The sequence below is a fragment of the Xiphophorus couchianus genome, chromosome 3, assembly GCF_001444195.1.
Source record: "Xiphophorus couchianus chromosome 3, X_couchianus-1.0, whole genome shotgun sequence".
Classification (NCBI taxonomy): Eukaryota; Metazoa; Chordata; class Actinopteri; order Cyprinodontiformes; family Poeciliidae; genus Xiphophorus; species Xiphophorus couchianus.
The window spans coordinates 10,289,145-10,306,287 of NC_040230.1; positions in this window are offsets into that span (position 1 = coordinate 10,289,145).

The window sequence follows — 17,143 nt, forward strand, 5'->3', positions numbered from 1 at the left end:
AATAAAACTGGCATTTAAAGACTGCATCTTTGATTAACTTTGATCAACACTGTGTAATATGAAAGTATGTTAGATTATCTGAAGAACGTAGGTGACAAAAACACAGATGAAATGTTTTCGATTTTGATTTTACCTCTGTGCATCGTTCTGTGCGTAGTGAATCTTATATACAGGATTTTTGAATGGAATTACTAATAAAAGCTTGCACTAGAAAATGTTTGAACAGTAACATTTTAAAAATTGTATAGTATTATTAAGAGTCAGAATTATGAGAGTAAATCTTTGATTTAGCTTAATCTCTGGAAAGCATTGCCAAGGTTGCTGTGGCTTAGAAAATGTAAAAATCAAACACACACGGTTTCAAACACTAAACATAGTTCAGCAGTTATGCCAAGAGGAGCCGATTGAATGATGCCACTATAGAGACTCTATTCATCTGAAAGAGCACTTAGGACTGATAATGCTAGCAGGGGGAAAAATGGATAGATGGAAAAAAAGAAAAGAAAGATGATAGAAACAACGGATGAATAATGATGCTTTAAAGCTCCAATCCAAATTAGACTAAAGCAAAAACTACTAAATTAACTTCAAAGAAGTCCTTCTCTGAGCATTGATTAAACATCTAAAAATTTATCTCTGTTCATTAAAATTACATATTAAGAGTATACTTGATAAATAATATCTTTACGTCTCAAAATGTAACTCCAGCGCAACAGATGAAGGCCTCTTTTCTTTCCTGGGTTAGTTAGGGTTAGGAGTTTGTCCTGGTTCTTTGTGGTTCTTTATTTTGTAAGGTTTACCTTCATTTTCTGTTTAATTTAGTCATTATATTCCTGCTTGTGTATACAACTTAGTTCTGCTTCCTGACTCTGCAATTAGAATAGAATAAACCAAACAAACACAGTAAGAATGGACCTATACAATTTCTTTGCAAAGACACACACATATGCATGTCAAATAGGGCAGAGAGAAAGCAACGGAACAGCATATAGAAAAAGTCTCTGGCACTGTGTTGATAGCTTGTTTCATTTCTGAGTTCTGATCCAAGACAGACAGATAGAAAAGGTTACAAAAACATGGCAACAAGGTTGAAAACTTGATTTTCACAATGCAGGACTCAAAAACATAAAATGCTTTGGTATATCCTGACAAGTAGTTTGCACCTCCACACCCTCCTCTTGAATTTGACAAGCCCTCATTTTCTCTTCTGACCTTCAGTCACCCATTAGTGACATCTATTTTTCTGTCATCTCTTCCTTCACCTTGCTCTGTCTTTACTCACACCCACTCTCATCACCATTTTCCTCGTCTTCTTCCAAATCAATCTCTCATTTCGTCCAGAATTGATTTTGGTATTTCTAAATGTTTATGTATCTCTGCAATCCTCTCTTGCTAACTCATTTGATTCTGCTCAACTCCATCTTTGCTGATTAACACCACCCTGTTTTGGTCTTGCTATGTGTTGCCCCCTGTAACTCATTACAAATTAAGCCCATTGAGTCATTTTTTGTCATGTTCACCTATTACAGTATAATAGGTTTTAGTAGGAAGTGACATACCACAACAATTTCGGTTTTAAATATTTGTTGAAGAGAACTGTGGATGAGACGTTAGAACTGAGGTGGAAATGGGGAAAGAAGGCAGTAGTACAAGAAAAAAGGAGATGGTGATGAGAGACTAAGAAGGCAAGGATGAATGGTAAAGGAAGTACTGATGAGTGATGAAGGATGAAATAATGAAAGAGATAGGGATGATGCGTTGTAAGAAGAAGAAATAATGGACAAAGAAGCCAGAAATAAAGGAAGCAGGATGTAGCAACAAGGGATAAAAGGTGTAGAAAAGATGGAGAATTAGATAAATGAAGAAGGGACAGAGATTTTAAAAAAAAGATTTGGGAAGAGGGAGGTACAGGTTAATAATGATGGCGTTAAAGCTGACTAGCGAAGGAGCAGAGGATGAGAGATGAAAGCGTCAGTTTTCCACCTTTTACTGCTTATTTTGATGTTATTGTATGCATTTTTAAAATTTTAGATTTTGGCTTAATAAGTGTAGTGTCTCTCTTTATTGTTTGCATTTTAAACCTTACTTAATATTTGTTTTTATATAATCAAATGTCAAACCGAGAATAAACATTTCAAATTAGTTTAGGCCCAGAATTTTGTCAAAAGTCCCAAAAAGGTAAAATAATAAATGAAGCTAAATTAAATTGGATATAGGATGAAAAAAGGAAGGAAAAGTGATGAAGGCGGTGAGTGGTGAGGGACAAAGAAAGTAGAGATAAAGAATGAAGGGATGTGGACTTGGAATGATGAAGGTTGCGATGATGGATGATTAAAGTAAGGTTGAGGGATGAAATGATAGAGGAACAAATGAAGAAAGTACAGAAAAAGAAAAAAGGAATAGATTAAGTTATACATAGAAGATGAAGACAGTAGATGTACTGAAAGGAGGGATGGATAAAGGGAAGAGGAGGACAGGAAAAGTTAGGACAGTAGGATGAAGAAAGTATGACGAGACTAGGTATACAAAACAAAGAAGGTTGCAATGAGAAACGAAGGACATTGGAAAATAAATTGACAGTAAAGGGCGAATGAGGTTAGACTAAGGAATGAAAGAGGTAGTGATGATGGATGAAGGGAAGAAAAGTTAATGCAAGAATAAACATGGTGAACTAAGTTAAATAGGAGACCACTCCAGAAGCTAATTTAACACATTAACACCAAAAGTTCCTAAATATGTCCTGAAATTTTCTTTTGGTCACATTGTGTTTTCTGATCGCTTCTCAAAATGATCAGTGTAAGGTAAAGTACAGTGAATGTACACTATCTGTCATAAGAGTATTGTGAAAGTATAACAATATACTGTACTGTTCACATTTATATGCATGTAAATGGCTTCTTCCTGTTGTATAAGTGGCAAAAATAACTATTCTAAAGATATGAGACTTGAGTTGGATTTGGTAAAGATGACTCTTGAATACTGTTGCCTCAATCTTATTATTGAATAATAAGAGCACGCCCACACACACAACCAGAGAATATTATAAAATAATTTCTTCGATGCTATCTAGTCCAGTTGTGATGCTCTTTGTATTTTGACACCTTTCCATCTGAATCATAATTAATGTACTCAAACAGATTTAGCCACTGTAGGCCATCTGTCAAAATGGTACTACTCACCACCCCTGAAACCGGTCAATGAACCCCCACCATTTCTTGGTATTTTTTACCAATACCAACCACTACAGACCAGAAATGCCTCACAAAAAAGAGCTGCAGTTTTGTAGATAAAATAACCCAGTCATTTAGTCTTCACATTTTGGTCCTTGTCAAGCTCTCTCATACTTGACCATATTTACAGTTTCTAACATCACCTTTAAGGACAAAATCCCTCCCATTAACAGCTGCCATGATGAAGGAGTAATTACTACTATTCACTTTGCCTGTCATGATTTCATGATGCTATTTGACACCAAAATGTGCCTTTTGTTTCTTAATCCATGCTCATGAATGTGCAGCTCCTGCACATACGTAAAATCCAAGAATGTAGTTCTAGTTTGGTTTCCCTAAATCATTTTCTTCAAAATGATTTTAGAGTGTATTCATCTTTTTCCAGTAACAACAAGAACTAAAACAGCTTTTCATTATATGATTGTAGATGTATATGGAGTCCCTTATTAGGGAATGAAGTAGCCAATTTTTGAATTGAAAACCAAGAATGGACTGTCTCAGGTCACAGTTGGGTTTTGTCTTTCAGTTAGTGCTGCAACATCTTCAAACTCTGCCCACAAATTGGCAAAAGTGACTGCGGCACTGGATGTGTTGTTGCCGTTTACGAGTTGCTGTTAAAACAAAAAGGGTGAATTTCTCTCTGACCAATCAGTGAGGTCAACTGTTTCACCATTTTGTTTGGCAAGACATTAACTTTTTTGCATCTTTGACTGAGGTAGAACAAAAACAAAGGAAACTTAAATGTTTGCTTGAGCAAACCCATAAATAGAAGCTAAGAATTTATGAAAGCCTAACATACTGAATTTGTTATGGATGCCAATTCAGAAATACAGTGGAGTGAATTTAAAACAACACGTTGTGTGTTTCTGAAATCCCTTTAAATCAAGTACATGCTAGAGCTTGAACACAACACTGCAGTCTTTGAACAGCCAGTAAAAGCAGTGCCAGAGCACAAAGAGACAGATCTTTCACTCTGCCAAGTGATTAGTAGAAGCGCATGCAGAAAATTTGTAAGCATGAAGGAAACTTTGCCAAATACGTAAGCAGCATATTGACTCTAGGTTCAAGGCTTAATGAAAAATCTATTTATTTTCTGAGAGATACCATATGTATCATCACCAGTTGCACTTACATAGAGAGAGCCAACTCTTTTAAACCAACAGAAAATAATAAAATTGTGAGGTGGGTGGAGAACAGCATGATATTTCAATGAACATAGGGTTGGTTGTGCTTGGGACACATAGCAATTATTAAGTTGCCATTTGTTGTAAAAAGTTTAGGGTAGTTATTCAGTTGGATGATGAACTTCCCCAGACTTGAGGCTTATAGCCAGTAACAATTTTTTCCAAGTTTCTTCCCAACAAATTCTGATAAAAAAAAAACAAAACAAAAAAAAACATAATTCAGTGTGGAGACATGCTAAACAGCTTTTTGCATGTGGAACAAATATTTCTGTTTTGGTCTCATTAGCCTGGTAAAAACCATGAAATTGCATGGGAAGGCAATGGCCAGCCTTTTTCTCATCTGGACCACCAGACCACCTTCATTTACACATTTGCTATATCCCAAATGGTGCCTGGCAAGTGTTAATGGGACTTCTTATGTTTTTGTTGTCATTACTTAACAATCTAGCCACTTTGCCACTGAGGCAAGGTTTGCAGAGTGTAGAACTAATAGCTGCTCTGCTAATGGATTCTCCCATCTCAGCTTTGCCGTGCAACACTTGTATTATCTGATTAAGGCTGTCCTTGCCTGGCCTGTCGGTTTTGGTAGATTTGCAACTATTCCATGCTTTTTCCATTTTCAACTAATGGACTGAAGACTATAAGTGATATTCAAGCCTTGGGATATTGTTTCAAAACATAACCCTGCTTTAAAATCTCAATAATTCTATCACTGATATTCCTTGGTCTTGACGATGTTTGCTGACCAATTCTCACAAGCAAAACTTTGGTCACCTTCACAAAACAGCTGGATTTATTCTGGCATTTAATTACCAGTGGACTCTATTAAAACAAATTAGTTGCATTGGATTTAACTCAAGAGTAACTTGAGTTTACTTCTGAATTATGTGTGTACATTATATGTTCTATATTTTAATTTAAAAAAATGTAATAATTTTTCTTTCACTTCACAGTTATGCACCATGTTGTTTGTCATTCCAAAACATCCCAGTAAAGAACAATAAAATTGTGGCCATAAGGTGACAAAATGTGAAGAAACATTAAGAGATATTAACACCTTTGAATTCACTATGTAAAGGAAAATAAGTGCAGTCATGAAACTGACCTGCTAAAATTTCAGACATGAATTAAGATTTCAGGCCTGCAGAGAGACATCAGACACACGCTTACTTCTTTCCATCATTAGCTTCATGCAGCTTTTATACTTACAGGTGGAGAAGAGGGCAAATATTGATTCCATCAATTTAACCCCCGAGGTGCATAAAAGAAGCAGTTAAATGGTCCTGCACACGAATGAGCTCAGACTTTATTCTTCTCTTTGATGGTTGCTTCTCAGTTCTGGGCTGTTAGGCAGTTTCCTCAAGACAATTTTTCTCATAAAACGCAGTGCTGGGAATTTGATTGATGGGAGGGAAAAAAAGGCAATGAAAACACCTTTTGGAGTGACGGACAGAGATGTATACAACGACAACATACACTCATCAGTACAATAACAGTCTCATCAGTTTGTAGATGCAAAACAATTTTAAAACAAGCTGCACTCAGCTGTTTGTGCAGTGTAATCACACAAGCATATGCGGGTAGAGCTATCCATTTCCTCTCAAAATTCAGCAACATTCCTACAGGGTAGCATTCCCCGATGCATAAGCAGAGAGCGATAATCAATCTGTGTCATGCCTCATTCTCTCAGCAGGTTTCTGCTGGATTCGTAATGTTCTTCAAGGAAATAGTTTAAGAAAAAGGAAAGGAATTAAGCAGGATTCTGAAGGGAGGATTGAGGGTTGAAAAAAAAGATACAACTAGGGATTTTAACTTGGTATTGATACCATCTACAGTGCAGTAAACTCATCCAAGAAGAGATACAACACTTCTCAGTGTAACCTCTGTGGCTTCTTAAATTGATTATTTTCACCCAACGGAGGAGCTAAGTGGAGTGGAATGCACAATTAAATGTGTGATTGTTTATGTTGCTGCCATTCATTTTGCAGCCTGTCCCCTAACCTATTTAGCATGGCCCATCAATATGCTTTTAAACAGTTGTGTAAAGGACATGCTTTACTATTAGCGTACCAGTTCTGGCACATTTGTTTTGCACTTGGACTGAATCCCGGTGAAATTGTTAATCAAAGTAGATCTGTCACCAACATCCTGGCATGATTATCACACACTGCTGTAATTAATGTATTGATTCTAGACACTGTCAAGCTTCTCTGTAATTTGTAGGAAATTTTCCCAACCTCTGGGTGCTGCGTCTGTTAAATTCTCAAACATACATTTTGATTTGTCCATTAATAAAACAACACCTCCATTTCCCAAGCATGAGGGACATTTGTCAATACTTGTTATCACCTCAGTGCTGACGTGGCTTTATGACAGTGCCAATTAGTGATGCATTACCTGCTTCTCAGCTCGTCTATCCCTGTTGCAGTGTATCTCACTCAGTCTGCACATATCCATCACTCTCCCTGACCCTCCAGCTTTCTCTTTCTTCGCCTCTCTGACCTCCCTCAATACATCCCCACTCACCACCCATTGATCACGTCTAATCAGAACCTGTGTGCCATGTTGTGGATGGTACTTTTTAAATCTGTAATATTCTCAGCCAAATTATGGAAAGCGATTTGGAGCGAAAATGAATGCTGAGAACGAATGCTTTGTCTTGTCTGATAGAGCTGTCCTGACAGGCCAGCAGCTGTTGTTCTACGGTAGTTCACTGACATTCTGAGGAAAACAGATTTGCAACTCAGCGTGACTCTCATTATTATGCATTTGAAAAATTACATTACCTTCTAGATAATCTATTTTGGCTCCACGACCACAGCATTGTGCCACCTGGTAGTGTTTTTATTAGATAATTTCATATAATAAAACAATAGAAGATGTGTTATTGTTATATTTCTCTCATTGCCACACAATCTGTAACTTTCAGGAACGTATCTACAGTAAGTACAAAACAACTATTTTGCTGAGGACTGATCCAACTATCACTGTAAAAGATGCAGTGTCCAGGCAACTAAGAATTATATAAACAAACAGACTACCATGTAAGCCCACTCACACATATGGTCAATTAAGAATCACCAATTCACTTAGTAGAACTAGCTCTTTGTCTTTAGACACTTCACAAAATGACCAAGCACATGCCACACAACTCGCTATGGAAACTGTAAAGCTATAAAATCTTTTTATACTTTGAAGCTGTTTTGCTACAGAGTTATACTAGCTCCAGAAGCTAAAGGTGTTGATTTTCATAGCCCAATCTTACAATATTAATATTATTAAATAAATTATGAATGTTCAGTTCTTCCTTTAACATTGTTCAAGGACACTGTTTCAAAGACTATGAAAATAAAATATTCTTTTATTCATTGTTTTGTGGGGGATGTTTTCCAATTAAGTTTTTAATAATAATTTCAGTCTTTTAACAATGGGACCTGCGATTATTAAAATTAGAGTCTCTGTTCTGCTAATCATCATCTCCCTAAATATAAATCTATCTAAACAAGAGCTGCTTTACAGACCTAAAATACCACAGTGGTTTTTATTTGCAGCTAGAAAACTGCAACTGAATTCTTTATCCAGTCTTCTTGTAATAACGTAATCTACTTTCATAATTATATTAAACTTGTTTAACTCAGTTACATAAGCTATGTTTGACCCAGAGCTAAAAGACACAATAAATACACATTAAATACACATGTATTTAATGTGTCTTTGATTCTGTATATGTCTTATTCTCAGTTGAAGACGAAGCATTGGTAACCAGGTGCTATTTAATGGGGCCAAAGAATTTGTGCTCTGCTGTTTCTTTGCAACTGATCTGATGTAAAATAAAGATGTTTAAAATTTCTGCTTGGCCCTGTAAGTGCATAAGAATTGTGCAGTACGTTTACCAATGTAAATTGAAGTTTGAATGGATGCCGTGACATTTGGGGAAACTCCTCCCTGGAAAAGAGCTGCAGCTTGTTCGCTGTTCTTGTCTTGTGGTTTATTTTTTTCCCTCCCTTGCGCTTTTATAACAGCCTCACTCCCACACCACCGTCCGCTTGGCAGAAATACTATGCAGCAGTGTTCTTGAGGTGACAAAATTAAAATTGGAGGAGTTAACTCCTCCAGGATCTCTCAGTTTATCTTGGAAAAAAAGCATAAAATGAATAAAGGAATTGAATTCAGCACAAATCTGAACTTGAAAGTAAAAGGAGTATGTGTGAATTCCTAAGTGTTAAATATGGCCTTGGCTGAATGATGGTTTGCTAAATTACCAGCAGTTTGGGCTTGCTATGAAAATCTCAACATATTAAAAGCAGGAAATTGGAAAAAAAAAGGTTCAGACAGGTAAAAAAATGTTTCTTCAGAGTTTTTTGTTGAACCAAAAAATATGACAGAAATAGGAATGTGCGAGTTACTTCCAGGGATTAATCAACCGGAAAGCTAGCAGCCCAATTCATGACCATCTCTTTATGCACCTAATGCATTTCTCGTTTTACCAAAAGTTAAAACGAGTCAAAAATAGTGCTGGCACGCATCAAAATAAACAACTGATTTCACAACATGAGCCCAGAGTAATTACCAGATTAGTCTTAAAAATGTATTTTGTCACAGTTAAAAAACTGGCATGAGCTTCTTACCAAAGCCATTCAGGGACAACATGCACCTGTACAAACAGACTGCAGCAGGTGTCAGATGCTGAGCCGGTCGATGGAAGCCAATAGTGCCCGTATCCTAATAGTTAAGATTGACTCTAAGAGTGCAAGAGTATAATTCTTGCTTCAGGCACCAGACTGCTTCCAAAAGCTTAGCTTCAAGATGCTCTTCTAGGGTTCCATCCAAATGGGATGGCTCTCTCTGCTCGGCTCGGTTCCCTCGTAAATCTGTCTTCTATTTTCACGGAGAGTGTGCCCTCAATATGCTCATGGATGGCTACATACACAGCCAGTGTTGTTCTTTCATGTTTTCTTTGGCTGAAAATCTACATTTGACAAATATAAATTACAGATTGTGGGCTGATGAAATGTGTCCATGTGTCTATTTAAATATGATCTCAAAATTTCAAAGTACAGAAATCAGAATTTTATTCAGTGAGTGTTAACCTAATGCTGTATTTAAGAATGAAAATATATTACAAAATATATTTGAATTATGCAGATATTTCCCAGTAAAGTGACAAGCAGGGACATCTGAAACGATTAAAATACCATGAAAAAGCTAGATTTTTTATGAGCCACTTCAGAAAATGAAATATACAGATTCACCACATAGATTGAAATATTTCAAGGTTTTATCTCTTGCAATTTTGACATAGTCTCAGAAAATGTTTATATTTTGAAAAAGTGAAATATTGGGAACTCGTGGTGTAACACAATAATCAGCTAATTACCGGTAATTGAAATTACACATTATATAGAAGTAACTTTCCAAAAGAACTATATATATATATATATATATAGTGAGAGCATCTGTAATCAGAACTGTGACTATAATAATAATAATAATAGAGGAAGGGGGTTGCGGTCTAAGAGAGAAATTCAAACGATTGACTGATTTCAAATGATTATATATATACGTATATATACTGCCCAAAAAAAATAAAGGGAACATTTAAACACAATATAACTCCAAGTAAATCAAACTTCTGTGAAATCAAACTGTCCACTTAGGAAGCAACACTGATTGACAATCAATTTCACCTGCTGTTGTGCAAATGGAACTTTGTACAGAACAAAGTATTCAATGAGAATATTTCTTTCATTCAGATCTAGGATGTGTTATTTGAGTGTTCCCTTTATTTTTTTGAGCAGTGTATATATATATATATATATATATATATATATTTCTCCCAATATTCTAATTTTTTTTCAGGTGCATCTGTATTTCACCATAATTCTTGCAATTTTGTTCATTCAAGTGGTCTAGTTTCTTGGTGATTAAAGTTTACTTAAACTGGATTGTTTAATTTTATCCACATCTCTGCCTTGTTTTTGGGCGGAATCCCAAGGGAAAAAAGTACTTTCTTACAGTGCTGTAATGTTCTTGCCCAGCTACATTCCTTTTAAGAAGAAAGTTTTATTTTTTGAAAAATTCCAGTCTGCCTTCAAACAATGACAGCACAGAGTCTGCCTTTCTAAAAGCACACAATGACATTGCTTTGTCCATTGATGGTGGGTTTCCTGTTGTGTTGGTGCTGCTGGTCCTCACAGCAGCTTTTAATGCTACTGATCATTCTGTCCTTCTGTCTCACTTACAGCACTATGTTGGGATCTGTGCCTCATTTGGTGAGAATGCCACCATTTATGTCCGTGCTGTGAATTTTATGTTCGCTGGCACCCTGTAACAAGTCTGGGGTTGATTTTTTTTTTTTTTTTAAATAGTCAAGTCAAACTTTTACCACCTTTGTCTTTAGCTAAATTTAAGTTATTTTTAATCCATGCTGACCTTGAGAAAAAATATGCACACCTTTTATCAGCTCAAGAGTTAATGATCTTTAGAAGCAGAATAGATCAGAATCTGGCTTCATTATCCTGCAAAGGGAAAATTCAGGTGTAACAGGAATGCACACCACAATGGCTGTTATTGTACATGTGTGTGATAGATCTATGGTAATTTACCCCATCCTAATGGGCAACTACAACTTTATGATTCTATCAGTGATGGTGAATTCAGCATTTGTATTATTATATCATATGATTTGGGATGAGCAGATACTATGCATCACCAAGTTCCTCACAAGCCTAAAATCTTGACATTTATACCGCATAAAAATTACATCTGCTCACAACCAAATCTTGTAGATTTACTACAAAAAGGTGGAGTGCCTATGTTGTATTATAAATTGGATTTTTCTGTGTAACATTAAACTCCATGACCAGAAGGCAAGCAGATCCCCGCAAGGCACTTAGAAACTGGGTGTTATGACGCTTGGAGGACCCAAACACAGCCTCATAGGTAGTCAGAAGAATGAATGGAAACAGAACTTTTACTTTCAAATAAATAAACAATCTTGCCATGGATGGTACTTTTGTTAAAAAAAAAAAAAACGAAACAGAGAAAAGCTGAGTCTTTGACTAAGCAATCAATAATCCACAAAGGCTCTTGGAGAGTAAACACTTTAACTTATATAAAAAAAAAAATCTCAGGAACATAGAGCCGCCAATGCTTGCAACAAAAAAAGTAAACGTCCCTTTACCAACAACAGCAAGATTGTTTTTTTTTTTCACATCTTGTATAAAAAGCAGCTTGTCAACAGGAGGGGAAAATAAGAAAAAAAGAGTTCAACAGGTGCCTCTAAACCCTTTTATCTGTTGCAACACTCACTGGGTGCATTGAACTCATAAGTGATCCTTGAAATCCTTCAACAACTTTAGTGGAGTAAATAACAGCATAGTTAATTTTACTGAAAATATTTAAGACATCTCACATTTCCCAGGGTTTAAGATCAGTTCATGAGTCAAAACCAAGCCACAAGGATCAGAAAAGTATCTTGAAACTGTAACTTCCCTGTGTCCAGGCTCAGAGGAGCAGGGATGTATGGAAAAACACCATTTTCTAAGCATTTAAGTTAGTTAAAAGCGGTGCATACTTTCCAACATGGAGGAAGTGAATAGCAATACTTAATTGACCTTCTAGAGCCAGTTAAATAAAAGATCAGGAAGTTTCTTAGTGTGCTCAGGTTTAAGTGAAGGTTTGCATTTTTTTGAAATTAAGATTTCAACAAAACTTACCAAAAAAAAAGCCATTTAAAAAAATCCATCCAAACAAGTGTTTGTAGACTTATGAAAAAGTAAAAAGAATTAATTGAAGTTTGAAATATAATTACATATGTTGAACTCTACAGGGTCTGAAAACTTTCTGCTTTAACTTTTTAAGCTCCACATTGACAACACAGGTGACATGTATTAACAGCTGTAGAGCACATTTCCCCATGGTCTAAGCTTCATAATAAATTAAAGTGACCTGCAAGGCCACCATGCATTCACACCAAAATGCCACGTACTGTTAGCAATACTTTCTTTGTGAAATGACATACAATACCCTGCAGCAGAAGGGGAGAAAAGACACTAAATGAAAAAAGAGAAATGGCTGCAAAGGAGAAAGCTCTGTAGTCTGCAAAATGTGTCATACATTGTTGCTTTGATGGAGGTGAAGAGAAGTCTTCAAAAAAGCAGTGTGAAAGAGATTAAGTAGCATCCTTCCTTGGGTGCTAATGTTTTGGGGGTTTGTGGCCTTGGTGTGTATAAAAGCTTAAATACAGTGCCTTGCAAAAGTATTCATCCTTAGAACCTTTGCACATTTCAGTCAGAAGCCTTTATGTTTGGCACATAATTGTGGAAGGTAAAGGACAAAAGTTTTTTTTTTTGTTTTTTTTCCACAAATTGAAAATCTGAAAAAATGTGATTTGTATTTGTATCCAGCTCCCTTCAGTCAATGCTCTATAGAACTTATTTTCACTGCAATTACACTTGCAAGTCTTTTTGAGTTATGTCTTTACCAGACTAAAGATTTTGCAAAATAGCTCATGCTCATTCAGATTGGATAGAGTGCATCTGTGGGCAACAATTTTTAAATCTTTTCACAGATACTCATTTGGATTTAGGGCTGAAATTTGAGAGGGTGATTCAAATTCATCACTAATCACTCCAACTCTGATCAGGTTCTCTGACTCAACAACAGTAACCCCACAGCATGATACTACTACCACCATGGAGATCCTGTGTTCAGGGCGATGCATTGTTAGAGTTATGCCACATATGATATGTCGCGTGTTGACAAAAAAAAAAATTCAGTTTTGGTACCGAACTGACTAGAGCACCTTCTTACACATTTTCACTCTTTAGCCTACTCAGGGTTATTATTGGCATAGTTCCCTTACCTGTAGCAGAAAGATTTAATAGGATGAGCTTAAATTTAAAATAAAATTCAATATATTCTGTAACTGGTGTAACGCTAAGAATATAGACTTACGTTAGCGAATCAAAATTAAGATGTTTGTATCAATGGGATAAAACACTAGAGCCTGAAAAAAAAAAAAAAAACTAGATGCTATTTTGTCCTGACAACCACTGTGTTCCTATATGGAGTTGCGTTGGTTGAGCTTAGCTCATCAGCTTATATGGGGGATGTTGCTGACTGGAAGTATGTGGAATTTTTTTTTTTAAGTTGCATGACCTGTAAAGCACAGGAATATACCATCTTTGATGCCATTGAACAGCTGACAGTCTGCTTGGCATAGACGGGACTGATGAGTTCCAGTGGATCTGGCAGTTTTCTTTCAACAGCACCTTGAAACTGTGATTGAAGTGGATTTTACGTAGGGGTTTCAGAATCAAAGATTTTTATGTGAAAAACATTTTTAATAATATTTAACTTTGTTTCATTTCACAAATATGCACTATTTGTTTTGGTCTCATAAAATTGTTAGCCACAAGTAATATATATTAAAGTTTGTTGTTTGATATGATAAAAATTGGAAAAGTTCACTGAGAATGAGTAATTTTTAAATCAAGACCCACAGAAACATACTTTGACAAAAATATAATTTGATACTTGTAAATTGTTCTGAAATTTAATCAAAATTCCAAGATTAAAGTTATATTCCCCTTTTATCCTGTTTTCTAAACAGAAAGTGCAAAAAGCAGCTACAGAACACAATAGCATTATTGACGTTTCTGCATGCTGAGCCAACATTAAGCTGTGATTAGCTTTAGCTTGATCACTAGCTTTGTCCTTTTACCATCACTATAAATGACAAAGAAAGGGAACATCAAGGGTCGTAAGCTCCTTGACAAGGAGTCATTCTACTGCCTGATAATAAAGTGGATCTCAAGAGGGGTTTATATAAGGTTGAAAAAGAAGTGTGTCGTGGCAGGGCCTAGCTGTGCGACAGGCCATCAAAAAAAGAAATAAAGGCAAGTACAAATAAAATGAGGAATTACTTGGATGATAAAGAATAGTGCCTTAGCGTCTGAGTGCGAGTCACTTCTTGGCATTTTGCTCTGCTGAATGGGCTTTTTCCTTTATGACCACACTTTATCTAATATCCTCCAAAGGGAGCTGAACACCAAGTATTACTGATCTGGAGGAAATTATTTTTGTGGTAATAAATATTTAAGCAGAAAGAAATGCAACAAAATTGATTGAGTCATGTTGAATGACATTCTTATTTTGTAAAATGTCATCTCAACTAGCTTGTAGAGGTACATGGCTCAACATGTTTTTGAAACTGTGCTGTTCTCAACTTGTCTTCTGTGAGATGAAAACCTGAGAATTCCACACGAGTTGGTTTTCTTCTGGTTGATCTAATAGAAAATCTTACAAGTTCGTGTAAACAAATAAAATGGTCAGACATTGTTGTGCACATGGGGACACGCTAAAGGGCAACAAACAGAACACATCAAAAAACACGGCCGTATTTTTTCCTGTTTTAGGATAAAACCAGTGCAGCCTACAAATGTGAAGGCAGTACAAACTTGTTAAATAATGAATTACCACTGAGCATCGCCAGATGCAAAACTTAAGGTTAAAAATAAATGTGATTCCAGTAGAAGCAATATTTAACTAAAACTTTAACATAAAAAATATTATGTTTGTGCCATCCGTTGACTGCATTTTTTTATATTTTCAGGCTGTGTTCTAACCTCTACAAACTAAAATAATTACTCATCCACTCATATATTCACACAATGAATCTCTTTCCAAACAGTTTTTTCCCCACACTTAGATTGTATCTATTCAAGCAAGTCAGGAACATTAATCACCATAAGTATATTTTTGAAAATAAATCACATTTCTAATTAGCAATAAGTATGTTAATAGCTCAACTGTAACCTGATTTGTAGGTAGCACTTCTAGACATGGAGCCTGTTAGCTCTACTGCAGTTGATTCATCCTCCAACCCTCCAGGCACATCTGGCACAAAGTGCCTCAGCCTTCTGTAATAACTCTTTGATTATCCAGATATTCTTTAAACATTTTTTTCTGTGGGAACATGCTTTGTTATGTCATGCTCCGGCTTCTGTGGTTAGTGAATAACCACCCAAACGGAGTATATTTTATCCAATACTTGTTACAATTTTCCAGCATCAATTCTGATTTTGTCCCCTAAATGGTCTTAAAGTTTAATGCATGTTTAGTACAAGGGGGTCCAACTTTCTAATATTTCTATTTACTTTCTATTTAATTAAATGTTATCATGAGTTGACATTTTTATTTGTAATAGTATGTTATCATTTGAGTTTTATAATTAGTCACTGTTTCATTTCTCATTAACTCATTGGCCTTTTTGATAAATCAAATTAAAACTATAATGGGCAAAAATATGAACTCTTTGCTGATGCCTGACTTAGTTAAAGGGGTTGATTGTGATTAATGAGTATTAATCATTGATTTTTGATCCATAAACATCATTTAACTTTTATCACAAGCCTGTTTGATTTATCTGAATCTCAAGGCAGAATTAATCCCAAGGGAAAAGTTGCTAGTCTGTCACAGGGCAGTGCAGAGACATTTAGGACAAGCAACCATGTACATATAGACTCACTCCCAAGGGCAAATTACTAATTAACCTACCTTGCATGTGTTGGGACTGTGGGAGGAAGCTGGAGTATCCATAGAGAACTAAAATGCACGGTCAGAACATGCCATCTTCATGTAGAGCATTGTTTATCATTTAAATAGTTTTATGATTATTGGTATGATATAAGAAATAAATGCTGCCTAGCCATTTATCTTTTTTAAACTCGCTTACCACTGACTTATACTGTAGCTCAATCATGAGGAGTCATAGCTAAATGAAAATGAAAGCGAACTGAAAAAACCACAACAACAAATTTATTCTTGCTGTTTTATGTGGACTTAAATTCAAAGATGCATAAAATACAACTCATGTCAATTAGTAATTTTGAGTAGCAATGGTCTTTAGTTGAATTCAGCAGTCTTTTTATGAAATATTTATGTTTTGGTTGCTTTGTTTTAGACTCTCACCAACTGTTTGGGAAAGACTTAGCTCATTAGCTGCTAAATATTCTACAATATTAACACAGTTGCTAATTTTGTCTGTCTGCTTTTTGGTGCTAGGCAGGTTGGGTTCACTGGATTTTTACAGTTTGTTTCCCAAAGAGAGTCACTTTATGTGGACATTATCAAAGCCACTTCAGAGATATAATGAATCTTTCAAACTGAAACTATAAGTCCTGCAATTTTGTTGAATTATCTGTCACTTTAAACAAATATTTACATCTTCAAATTACATTTTGTGTTACTGTCCAGTTATTTCTTTTTGTAAAAATAATGAAACGGTTGCCCTTGTAGATCAGGGGTGCCCAACCCCAGTCCTCAAGAACCACTTTCCCATAACCTTTAGGTAAATCCCTTCTCCCACATATCACCAGATCCTGGTTTAAGCCAACCAATACAGTACACATGCAGGAATAGTTGGGAAGCAAACCTAAATATCCAGAGTGCCAATTTATGGACAATTACTTTGGAAAAAATGAGCAAATGTAATCCCTCTTGTCATAAGGGTGAAGAGTTTACAGCAACATCATTGGCACAGATGCATTTACAGCTGCATTTGGATCTTTCAGAGAAAATATTTACTTCCAACCCTTCTGGAACATGTCTGAAAAAATGTAGGGGTGTACCGTCAGTGTGAACACATCTAGGGTGTTTTCCTGTGACTCACTTATTCTGAACTTATTCTGCCGAGCCTTTCCAATGAGTGAAACTGCAACTCTA